Raw genomic sequence first — 11,649 nt, 5'->3', positions numbered from 1 at the left:
CAGGTGGCCCGCAACCACAGATCCAGACTCTGCAGGAACACGGGGGCAGCAGGTGGCCCGCAACCACAGATCCAGACTCTGCAGGAACACGGGGGCAGCAGGTGGCCCGCAACCACAGATCCAGACTCTGCAGGAACACGGGGCAGCAGGTGGCCCGCAACCACAGATCCAGACTCTGCAGGAACACGGGGGGGCAGCAGGTGGCCCGCAACCACAGATCCAGACTCTGCGGGAACACGGGGGCAGCAGGTGGCCCGCAACCACAGATCCAGACTCTGCAGGAACACGGGGCAGCAGGTGGCCCACAACCACAGATCCAGACTCTGCAGGAACACACGGGGCAGCAGGAGGCCCACAACCACAGATCCAGACTCTGCAGGAACACGGGGGCAGCAGGTGGCCCACAACCACAGATCCAGACTCTGCAGGAACATGGGGGCAGCAGGTGGCCTACAACCACAGATCCAGACTCTGCAGCTCTGGAGGCAGAAATACCTGCTGAAAGCGACAGGAGGAGAGAGAGAGAGCGAGAAAGCACAGAACTACGGGGGAGAGAGAAGATGTCGAGTTAGTAACATGCAGTAATGGGATAAACATGCACACAGATGGAGAGGGAGAGGAGGAGAGAGGAAAGAGGTGCATCATGGGAAGTCTCCTGGCAGTCTAGGCCTAGTCTTTCAACATGTCTTCAACCTGAGCCTGAGTCTTCAAAGGTTCCCTATTCTGTGGAAGACATCTTGCCTCGTTCCTGTGCCAAAGACGCCGCGTCCCAGTGGCTCCAAGGACTACAGACCGGTGGCACTGACCTCCCACATAATGAAGACCCTGGAGAGACTGGTGCTGGAACAGCTGCGGCCCATCAGACCCCTCCTGGACCCCCTTCAGTTCGCCTACCAGCCCCGGCTGGGAGATGCCATCATATTCCTGCTGAACTGCATCTACACCCACCTGGACAAGCCGGCAAGCAGGGTGAGGATCATGTTTTTTGACTTCTCCAGTGCCTTCAACACATCCGGCCTGCCCTGCTGGGTGAGAAGCTGGCAGCGATGCAGGTGGATGCCCCCCTTGTGTCCTGGATTGTGGACTACCTGACTGGCAGACCACAGCATGTGCGCCTGCAGCACTGTGTGTTGGACAGCATGGTCAGCAACACTGGGGCCCCTCAGGGGACCGTCCTCTCTCCCTTCCACTTCACCATCTACACCACGGACTTCAGCTACCACACAGAGTCCTGCCACCTTCAGAAGTTTTCTGATGACTCTGCTGTGGTGAGATGTATCAGCAGTGGTGATGAGACTGAGGTTTCCATCCAGGGGGTCAGTGTGGACATGGTAGAGGACTACAAGTACCTGGGAGTACACATGGACAATAAACTGGACTGGGCTGAGAACACTCAAGCTGTTTACAGGAAGGGCCAGAGCCGCCTCTAGTTTCTGAGGAGGCTGAGGTCCTTCAACATCTGCCGGACGATGCTGAGGATGTTTTAGGAGTCTGTGGTGGCCAGTGCTGTCCTGTATGGTGTTGCATGCTGGGGCAGCAGGCTGAGGGTAGCGGACGCTAACAGACTCAACAAACTGATCCGTAAGGCCAGTGACTGTGGGGTGATTGTGGGGGTGGAGCTGGACTCTCTGGCGGTGGTGTCAGAGAGGAGGATGCTGGCCAAACTACACGCCATCTTGGACAGTGTCTCCCATCTGGTCAAACAAAAGCACCTTAGCGGAAGACTCATCCTCACAATGCACCACAGGCGCCACAGGCAGGAAAACTTCCTGTGACCTTAACCATACCCGGCCTTATCAGTGGAGATGCCATCCTCACTCAGTTCAGCAATAACTTTGACCTTCTCCGGGTCAGTGGAGATGCCATCCTTGCTCACAATGTGCCCCAGGAATTTCACAGATGACTGCATGAGGTGTCACTTTTTGGGAGCTAGCTTCAGGTTGTGCACCTTTTACTTCTCAAACACCATCTCCAGACTTTGCAGAGCCAGTTGTTTGGTGGGAGCAAAGACAAGGATGTCATCTAGGTAACACAGGAGGCTGAAGAAGTTCTGATCTCCGAAGATGGCCATCATCATACTCATGAATGTGGCTAGGCTGTTGCAAAGTCCCTGCGGATGCCTGTTGTATTTGTACAGCCCAAAAGGAGAGGTAAATGCCGTGAACTTCTTGTCCTCCTCATGGACCTCCACATTGTAGTATCCAAAGGTCAAGTCCATGGTTGAGAAGAAAGCATTCCCTCCAAGAGCAGCCAAAGCTTTGGCCTTGTGAGGCAAAGGATGTGCATCATTGTCAGCCTGCAAAAATCTGTGCAAAGCTACGCATCACCGTTCTTCTTCCAAACCAGGACAAGTGGGAGCGCATACTCTCTTAGACTTCCTTATAATGTCTTGTTCCTCCATTTCATTCAAATCCATGCACAGCTTCCCATAGTGTGAAGGGGACAGCCGATGATATGGCAGTCTGAAGGGTCTGCTGTCACTCAGCTGGATGCGGTGAACAAAGTCTTTGGCTTTTCCACAGTCCAAACTGTGACAGGAGAAGATGGACTCGTAGTTGGCCAGCAGATCAACAAGCTTTGCCTTCCAGAATGGAGACAGATGATTTGAGTCAATGTCAATATTCTGCAGTCCTAAGTCACAGAGCAGAACTGCTAGGTCCGGGTGTAGGATACTCTGAGTCAACAGTCAAGCTCTTCTCACTGCATCAGTCTTGTTAACAGTCCTGATCACAGTGCATTTCACAATGTCAGTTGGGTCATTCACACACAAGTAGTCACTGTCAAAGTCCTCAAGTGCCGCACAGAGAGACATGCCTTGAGACACAATCTTGCAGTTGCGTCTCAGAGTCACTGGCTCATTGGAGGGGTTAATGATTCTCACTGGAACCCATCCATCACCCCACAATGGTGTCAGAATTCGTCCCACCATAACCGTCCTTGGCACTGTCCGTGACTCACGTGACTCCACAATGGCTGTGCTGCCAGCAGAGAGGCACATATGGCTAGGCAGATGATCCCACAACAGGGTTGTTCCAATGTTCCTTCATGGGCTCCAAAGTTACAGCATGTTTCAGTATGACAGTGCCCACTTTGTCAGGGATTTCACTGCCTCTCCATTTGTCCAACAGCTGCAGCAGGGCTTCCTCCTCACCAGATGCCTGATCTGACAGGGACATTTTCTCCACCAATTACCAGAATTCAACACACGAATGAGATCTTTTATGATGTCGCTTCCAAGAATCAAGTCATCAATTTGGCCATCCACAATGAGCGTGTGCACTGAGATGTGACAGTCAAGCAGTTTCATCTCAAGCTCACTAGTAAAGTCTGAACATGGCTATGCAGAACCTCCACAGCCTGGACAGGATGCAAGCTATCACATGGGCGTGTAGACTGATGCTGCTGGAGATACTTTTTCTGGTGGTGTTCATCCAGCTGCACTTGAACATCAGTGGCAGTCCACTCCTCAAGTGGCTTACAGCTACAGACAGTTCAGGATCAGGATGGTGTGACTGTCACTTCGCTAGAGGGGTTGTCAGGGGTCTTGCCTTGTCCAATATTTAATGTCGGAACATCTGTGACAACATGGCGCCGCTGCTCTGAGTAACAGTCTGATATCCAGACAGAGATCTGGTGTCTGTGTCGTCCTGTCATATTATAGATGCTCCTGTTTTCCAATCAGAGAAGGAACTTTCAATAAACTGCTGACTGTCACGAGATGTCATCATTTCCTGTTCCTTCCTCCTCTTGAAGCTGTACCGCCGCCCTCTGTCATGTTAATTTTCTCTGTTTAGATGGAACATCCTACATTCAGGAGGCCCCTTATAGGGGCCCTCGGCCCCCAGCAGGTAGCCGGGGGCCAAACACCATACAGGGCGAAGAAGCCTGAGGAGGTGGATGCTGAGGTTTGGGCCCACGTCTCCTTCGAGGGTGGCGACCCCGCCAACGCCACCCTCATCCTGAGCCGGTGGAAGGTCCTGGAGGTCCTGGCTCCTGGAGAACGACGTGAGCTACGCTGTCAATCTGGCCGCCTCCCACCAGAAGGAGCGAGAGAGGACTGGGTCTCCGTCCCCACTGACGGCCAACCAGGTGGAGTCCTTCGGTCTGATTCATACAATACAATGAAAAGAGTGGCGACAGGTTTAACTTGTCTTTGTGAACTTGCAGGATGCCTTCAGGAGCCAGCAGCGCATCACAGTACGTGTTTTATGTTAAAGCGGTCTGAGTTTGATGTGCCTGGAAGACCTTTCTGAAGACATTTCAGTGTTTGTCATGTTGTTACATTATAGATGTTATTGTGTGTCATTTTTTCTTATTACAGGTTTGCGGCCTTCGTCTCCGGGCGGCGTTCTCTGTCTGCGGTGGAGATGCAGACAGAGATTAAGAAGCTGGTGGTCCCAGCCTAAATTAAATACACAGTTAAACTTTATTGTAAACTAGTTCTGCTGCTAGCCTATGATATTGACTGCTCAGAGCAAGAAAAGACTATAGATATAAAAAAATATATAGATGTATTAACTGATAGGATGATAGCAGTAAGAACAGGAAAAGATTTTAGTGGGAATTACTCAGTAGAACCCCTCAAGGTAGTATAGAAAGTCCAATATCAATTAAATATTTAGCTGTGTAGATAGGTTGATTGGGGTCTCATTATTTGCAGACGATGGGGTTGTGTGGAAAAGGGGTAAAAATATAGCGTTCATAGTTAGGAAGTTACAACAAACAATAGAGAAAGCAGAGGCACTGGGAATGGGGTTGTAGATTTTCAGTTGTAAAGACGAGTTGTTGTTTTTTTTTACGAAAAAGAAAATAGATGATCAAATCAGTCTTAAATTATTTGGAAAAAACTTAGAGTAGATTGTTTCAAGTATTTAGGGGTTTGGTTTGACAAGAAGCTTACATGGAAAATACCAGCGTTACAGCTGGAAATGGATGAAATGCCTTTGAAATAAGAAGAACACAGCTAGCATTAACATATTGGGCAAACTTAAAGGGACACAATGAAAGTCCTCTGGCTCAGAGTGTATTAAAACCATGTCAAGAGAAGGAAAAAGGACAGAAAGAGCTTTCATTGGACAATAGAGAATAAGGTCAAAGAGATAGGAATAGCAGACATAATGTTAAGCCCCACTGGTCCGTTCTCTGTTGTCCCAATATGGACTCCAGAAGAAGTAACGGTCGATTTAAACCTGTTAAAGAAGGAAAAAAGGGAAATATACAATCAACATGAAGTCAGTAAATACAACGAAGGAAAGTATGCAGGGTATGTTAAAGTATACACAGATACTTCTAAAACATTGGACAATAGAGTTGGGATGGCGTTTATTATTCCAGAATTAAATGTAATGTCAAATAAAAGGGTTAGTGATAACCTAGCAGTGTATACAGAAGCAAAGCTTTGATAGGGTCTGATTGATGAGTAGTATTAAATACATGCAGTCAATTCTGAATTAAGAGGGCAGGAATAGAAATTAAATTCATGTGGATTCCTGCACATATTGGTGGGGATGGAAATGAGCTGGCACATAAATATGCAAAAGGAGCAATAAGAAAAAGAGAAATAAGTATGGTTGTAAAATATAGCAAGGCTGAGATCAAAAGTATAATCAAATCAGAAATGAAAAAGAAATGGCAGGAAGAGTGGGACAGAGGAAATAAGGGCAGATTCTACTAGTACAGTAGGAGAAATGACAGGAAGCAAGAGAAATAGAAAGGAGGAGGATTGGTCACACCGGTCTGAACAGTACATTAAACATAATGAATAAACATGCTACAGGTAGAAACGGTGGGGCAAGTCTTTTTATATTGTCCTCGATATCAACAAGACAGACACGTCAAAGGAATCACGGCATTAGGTGTTAGAGATGTTGCAGAGGAGTTCAGGTGATGTAGGAAACTGGTATTTTCAGATTTTTAGAAAGCACAGGAATTGTTAGCATCATTTAATGTAATAAAATAGTAACCGTTCTGATCCAGAAGGTGGCGGTAATGCACCTAAAGGCTGTTTGCCAACCGCCATTAAACGGCGTAGAAGAAGAAGAGCAGCAGTGTTTGTTTTTGTCTCGTTGGCTCTAAATTTCCATCAAACTTTAACAGAAACTTCTGTTAAAACACCGGAATCAGAAGATTTCAGCGGATTTTCCTCCGGGAGAGAACCGGGACTGTTCAGCGGGACACGGTGAGTTTACCGGCAGGTTCGGGTCTGTAGAACCGGTGGCGGTATTTAGGTCAGCTAACAGGTCAGCTAACAGGTCAGCTAACAGGTCAGCTAACAGGTCAGCTAACAGGCTAACGGAGCCCGACTGAACACGGGAAAAAAACGGGTTCACGAGTTTTGAGGTCACGCGTTATTCACTTCACTTAACTTACTGTGTGTGTTGAATGAATCTAACGACGGAATATTCAAAATGAACAAACAGAAATAAGATAAACAACACACTTTGATAAATGGATCTGCTTATTTAATGTCTGCATGTACTGTGTCATAATTAAAGGAGGGCTGTGCGGAGAAATCCAGTACCATGCAAGTAATGTAACTAACGTCAGCTATGTCGGGGGCTAGCTCAGCTATGTCGGGGGCTAGCTCAGCTATGTCGGGGGCTAGCATCAGCTATGTCGGGGGCTAGCTCAGCTAGGTTGTGGGTTAGCAAACTGTCGCTACAGCTGCTGCTGCTAAGCTAACAGCCAGAGAGGCCGAGACGGTTTCCCAGAGCAGCACAGCAGCTCCAGACAGCGACGCTCACAACTCTCCTGCTGCTACAGCTAACATCACAACAGCAGCAGATCCTGGCTAACTAAAGTCAGCTGAATGTTCTTTTTTGTCTTTTAATAACCGAATGAAAAGTTTTTCATTAAAATCAACGTGTTGTCCAGCAGAGGGCAGCAGACAGCTGCCGTTAGTTTCCACGAGGAGGCGAGAGGAGCGTTTTCTTTTTAGGAAGAAGACTCATAGATGCCAAACTAAAAAACTATCAACTGTCCAATCAGCGCTCGGGGGCGGGACCAGGCGCACTAATTCATTTTAAGTGTTACCTTTTTTTGTCAGTTCGCATACACATTGGTAATTTCTTAACATATGATGTACGTGACTGTAAACAGGAATAAAGGTACAGATACATGTTTTTTAATGGACTTAAATTTAGTAAAAGGTAGCTCTTCTTTGGCTATCTTATGAGCAGTGTAGTGGCCAACATTTACCGGCTCCTTGTATATTTTCACTGGCCGGCAGCCAAAAATATAAATAACTTTTTTTTTTCTTCATCATTTAATAATTATAGGGGCCTTTATATTGCAACACTCACCGTAAAATGACATTTCAATCATCCTTACACTGTAAAACATTAGCTACATATTTACATTTTAATCCAATCAGAGTACAGCACGTTGTAAGGATATTATTATTATTATTATTATTATTATTATTAGTGTTGCTGTTATCCGTCCTTGCCTGATGCAAACTACATCTTGAATAGTGAGGCAGTCCACGTGTAGACGTGTAAGATGCTAAATAAAACCTCAGTCAGGTGATTAACAAGACAAAAAGATAATTAACATTTTTTACACAAAAGTGTTCCTCAGTGTGGTTTGTAGCAGTGACATCACAACCTCCATATGGTGAAAATACAGTTCAAATACCTTCAAAAAGTGTTTGTCTGTTTTAAGCAAACTTTAATTTCTTTACATTTATTTAAGTGACATTTAAAGAAACAACAAATCCATCTGTGGTCGTCATCAAACTGCCGTAGCTTCAGAGGAAGACGTCTCATTTCTAAAAAAACGTTCCCTCAAGTTCAGCTGGTATTTCATCGTCATCCTCCCTCCTGCTCTGCGATTGGTCGGCCGGCAGCTCGGTGGATAGTCTGGTTCAGTGTGGACTGTCGAGGTCAGTAACAGTTTGTTTGTGTTTGTGTTCTCAGATCAAATGTTTTTCCTGAAGGCTTTTCCTCTGAGTCGACCTGCAGCTCTGCAGCTCCTCCGACTGTTTTCTACCGACACTTTACCCACTCTCACTCTGTTTACTAAGGTAACAGTAAAACCTCGAATCTGACTGAAACACCACAGACTGTCCATCACGTCATCAACCTCGTCTCTGTCTTTATTTACACTTAATGTTAATACGAAATCTGCTGATTGTAACAATTCATTACTTCTGTGGTCAGTGTTAAAAATAAATCCATCCAAATGTTCAGTTTGCACTTTTAGAGTTTTAATAAAGAAACAATAGAAACAGCTGTTTGTTTCCGATGTTCAGCAAACTAAACTTCTCTGTATCTCTGTTGTCACTGTGTTAAATACTGAAGTACGTCCTGCGTATAATCATTATAATAACATTAAATATTGATGTTTGTCTCTGTAGGATCCGTGTCCTCTGTGTGATGAAGCTAAAGAAGTGCTGGAACCGTTCAAACACCGCGTGAGACTCTGACAAATGTTCACACTCAAACATTTAAACCACAAATTCCTCCTCAGTTCGGTGTTACCTGAGCACCCGAGTGTTTAGTCCTCTTAGTGAGGATCCATCAGATTCTTCTGTCAAAGTGTTTCCATCCAGGTGTCTCTGACACAAAGTCCGTCCGCTGAACCAAACAAGAAGAAAGAAAGCAGTTTTCTTTTTAGAAAATATTCTCCTGTCAAAGAGACCGATCAGTGAAGAAGAAAACTTCCTGTTTAACTGTCAGTGTTGACAAACTTCAACAAAGACAAAGTTTCTAAATGCTTAATTTGTACAGAAAGTTCTGGAAGAACGTTGAGTTTCCGTTTCTATTTAAATCCAAAAGAGAGACGTTTTACTGCTCTGCCCGTCTGTCTGTCTGACCTGTCTCTCTCTCTCTCTCTCTGTCAGTTTTTCTTGCAGCAGGTAGACATCAGTCTTCCAGAGAACAGACACTGGTTGGACAGGTACAGGTGGGACATACCTGTCTTCCACCTGAACGGACAGTTTGTGATGAAACATCGAGTGGACGTCGTCCTGCTGGACAAACTGCTGCAGGACGCTGAGACACAGAAAACGTGACAACAGTTTATTATCTGATTTATTTAAAATGTTTAATAATAAATAAACAATCAATAAATGTGTCTTTAGTGCGTCTTCTTCTGGGTTTATTATAGAAAACCTTGTGGAGGTTCAAACAAACCAATCAGAACAGCCCCTCAGTTTGATGTCACAGCTGGAGAAACTAATGATGTTTATTCTCTAACCTTTCTAGGTGTAATCAGGTTTATTATGTCACAGAGAGGGTGGGGCCAGCTGGACTGTCAGCCAATCAGGGTAGAGGGTCATTAGTAATGTCACTGTGATGTTTGAGGACAAGCCACAAAACTGTCACCAATCAAATCAGGAGTTAAAGTTATGTTCATGTTTGAAACATGACATGAAGTTTGGCTTTAATTTAATTATGTAAATAGAAAATATAATGAAATAAAAATTGAGAATAGAGACTGAAGATACGACATTAACTCAAATATGTACCAAACATACACTGTAACTGTAATGACATGAAATGTAATATCATGTACATGTAGATTATATACAGGTGTAAATGTAAAGAAGCATCCACACATTGATCTCCATTAACAAAACTCTTAATTTCAGTCAAACATGTAACACAGAAAGCTGAGGCAATAAACTGCTCATTTCATTTGTGTGAAATACATCTGATGGCAGTGAACACATAAATACATAAACAACAATATAAAACATTTACAATATATAAATAAGATATTGTCTGAAATGGAAACAAAAAGAAAACCAGGAAGAAATAAATTCTGCTGCTGGTAGACGAGAAATGATTTCAGTTGAAGAAAAACAACCGTTTATATTTTATTCTGAACCCTGAAACCCAAACCTGACTCACCTGATGCTGTGAGCTCATCATTATTTAACCTGCTGATGGTTCAGAGTCTCTGGCTGTCAGCCAATCACAGCCCTCCTCCACCTGTGTGACCTGGAAGTGCTGTGAGGTGGTGTAGAGTGTACTGGTTGTCATGGAGACGATCAGGCGTGTTTTCAGTGAGGTGACGGTGTGTCGATGGCGTCCAGCACGTTCATCACCGGCAGCAGAGCTGACGATGTTCAGTTTGCTCTGCAGAGAGCAAAGAAGAAGATCAGTAACCTGCAGCAACAACTGAGCAACAAGTCAGAGAGATAAGAGTTCCTTTGATCTTTAATCGATTTATCGGTACTGTTACACCTGTAACAACAAATATAACTGTTCCTTTGATCTTTAATCGATTTATCGGTACTGTTACACCTGTAACAACAAATATAACTGTTCCTTTGATCTTTAATCGATTTATCGGTACTGTTACACCTGTAACAACAAATATAACTGTTCCTTTTATCTTTAATCGATTTATCGGTACTGTTACACCTGTAACAACAAATATAACTGTTCCTTTTATCTTTAATCGATTTATCGTTACTGTTACACCTGTAACAAATATAACTGTTCCACTTATCTTTAATCGATTTATCGTTACTGTTACACCTGTAACAAATATAACTGTTCCTTTTATCTTTAATCGATTTACCGTTACTGTTACACCTGTAACAACAAATATAACTGTTCCACTTATCTTTAATCGATTTATCGTTACTGTTACACCTGTAACAACAAATATAACTGTTCCTTTTATCTTTCATCGATTTATCGTTACTGTTACACCTGTAACAACAAATATAACTGTTCCTTTGATCTTTAATCGATTTATCGTTACTGTTACACCTGTAACAACAACAAATATAACTGTTCCTTTGATCTTTAATCGATTTCTCGGTACTGTTACACCTGTAACAACAAATATAACTGTTCCTTTGATCTTTAATCGATTTATCGTTACTGTTACACCTGTAACAACAACAAATATAACTGTTCCTTTGATCTTTAATCGATTTATCGTTACTGTTACACCTGTAACAACAAATATAACTGTTCCACTTATCTTTAATCGATTTACCGTTACTGTTACACCTGTAACAAATATAACTGTTCCACTTATCTTTAATCGATTTATCGTTACTGTTACACCTGTAACAACAAATATAACTGTTCCACTTATCTTTAATCGATTTATCGGTACTGTTACACCTGTAACAACAACAAATATAACTGTTCCTTTGATCTTTAATCGATTTATCGTTACTGTTACACCTGTAACAACAAATATAACTGTTCCTTTGATCTTTAATCGATTTATCGTTACTGTTACACCTGTAACAACAACAAATATAACTGTTCCACTTATCTTTAATCGATTTATCGTTACTGTTACACCTGTAACAACAACAAATATAACTGTTCCTTTGATCTTTAATCGATTTATCGTTACTGTTACACCTGTAACAACAAATATAACTGTTCCACTTATCTTTAATCGATTTACCGTTACTGTTACACCTGTAACAAATATAACTGTTCCACTTATCTTTAATCGATTTATCGGTACTGTTACACCTGTAACAACAACAAATATAACTGTTCCACTTATCTTTAATCGATTTATCGTTACTGTTACACCTGTAACAACAAATATAACTGTTCCACTTATCTTTAATCGATTTCTCGTTACTGTTACACCTGTAACAAATATAACTGTTCCACTTATCTTTAATCGATTTATCGTTACTGTTACACCTGTAACAAATATAAC

General features: G+C 43.2%; 1 protein-coding gene across 4 annotated transcripts in view; it reads left to right on the top strand.

Annotated features, from left to right (window-relative positions):
- The first annotated feature begins 5,973 nt into the window (after nt 1-5,973).
- The window catches only part of mipol1 (mirror-image polydactyly 1), a 77,005-nt gene continuing 71,329 nt past the window's right edge, over nt 5,974-11,649 (top strand). For 2 of the 4 annotated variants that reach the window (XM_044166179.1, XM_044166180.1), the window contains exon 1: nt 5,993-6,178. The gene's annotated coding sequence lies outside the window, so the exon portion shown is untranslated. Of the gene's footprint in view, nt 6,179-11,649 lie in introns of all 4 variants that reach the window. The other 2 variants (XM_044166182.1, XM_044166181.1) reach the window with 2 other exon arrangements.

This window comes from Siniperca chuatsi, linkage group LG15 (genome assembly GCF_020085105.1).
Source record: "Siniperca chuatsi isolate FFG_IHB_CAS linkage group LG15, ASM2008510v1, whole genome shotgun sequence".
Taxonomy (NCBI): domain Eukaryota; kingdom Metazoa; phylum Chordata; class Actinopteri; order Centrarchiformes; family Sinipercidae; genus Siniperca; species Siniperca chuatsi.
Note: the sequence above shows the minus strand (reverse complement) of the source record. Positions and strands in the feature narration are given on the sequence as shown.